We start from the raw sequence: 1,229 nt of genomic DNA, 5'->3' as shown, positions 1-1,229 counted from the left end.
CAGCACACTACAAGGCACCAGGGACGTGTCTCAGAGAGGACATATGCTCTTGATCAGAATGCAGCTCACACTGGCATCTAAGTTTGTCAAAACTAATCATTTGGAGCTGTGGGTGTAGCTCAGTGGTATTTACCTAATACCATCCCTAGCACTGCAGACAGACAAAAACAGCCATCAAATTGTGTGCTTAAGGTTGGTGTGTTTTAATTGAAAGCCAGTGCCATGCCTCTGAGGGATGCTGTGCCTCAGAGCAGGAGACCATGGACGCCTCCATGGTCTGCCTGTGGCGGCTGGACGTAGTTGTAGGTCATTTGAAAGAAATGCTCTCACACCTCTAGGGCTTCCAGAAACACTGACCTGAAGAGAATCGGTGGATCACCAAGCCATAAGAAAGTTCCAAAATGCCTACCCACTGTCAGACCCAGAGTGCCTTTGCACAATTCCACAGACTTCAGGAAAATACTGTCCTGGTCAAGGCACTTCAAAAAAGAGGAAGACATCCTGGAGATAATCTCATCTGAGATGCTTGATGCCACAAAAAAAACCAAAACAAAACAAAACAAAAAAACAAGATCTGGATGAAGGCCAGCTATTTATTTAATGATTATCTCGACAGTGACAGGATGCATCTAAATGATTACTAAGGGCAAGAAGGCTGGGAAAACACAAGAGTCTTTAACAAGCTTGAGCCTAGAAAGAAAATCCTGCTTGAGAGAAGAGGCAGCTATGAGGGCCAAAACAGAATAGAATTTATTTGTGCTGGGCTTGGGAAACCTGGGAGTAAGGTTGTAACAAGCCTGCATTAGAAAGGACGTGTTTTAGCCGGGGGTGGCACACGCCTTTAATCCCAGCACTCGGGAGGCAGAAGCAGGCGGATCTCTGTGAGTTCGAGACTAGCCTGGACTACCAAGGGAGTTCCAGGACAGCCTCCAAAGCCACAGAGAAACCCTGTCTCGGAAAAAAAAACAAAGGACGTGTTTTGAGATCCATTTTCCAGACATCAGCTTTGCACAGACTTACTCCACTTCCTTATTTCTGGTGTAGAGGAACAAACACATTTTCTTAAAGAAAAAAAAAGATGTGTGTATCTTGCTGCACTTATATCAACTTCAAGTGTACAAACTCTACAAAGGTCGGAAGAGGTAGGTATAGCAGCACACTGAGCTCAGGGGGCTACACAGTCTAGGTCGGCCCGGGCTACATATAAGACCCTGGGCACTGTCCCCTCA

At 46.0% G+C, this 1,229-nt stretch overlaps 1 pseudogene; it reads left to right on the top strand.

The window, feature by feature from the left end:
• Positions 1 to 235: 235 nt before the first annotated feature.
• Positions 236 to 747, top strand: LOC110342542 (annotated as a pseudogene).
• Positions 748 to 1,229: the final 482 nt, after the last annotated feature.

The sequence above is a fragment of the Mesocricetus auratus genome, unplaced genomic scaffold (assembly GCF_017639785.1).
Source record: "Mesocricetus auratus isolate SY011 unplaced genomic scaffold, BCM_Maur_2.0 Super-Scaffold_100714, whole genome shotgun sequence".
Lineage (NCBI taxonomy): Eukaryota > Metazoa > Chordata > Mammalia > Rodentia > Cricetidae > Mesocricetus > Mesocricetus auratus.
The sequence above is the reverse complement of the archived record's forward strand: the minus strand, read 5'-3'. Positions and strand labels throughout refer to the sequence as shown.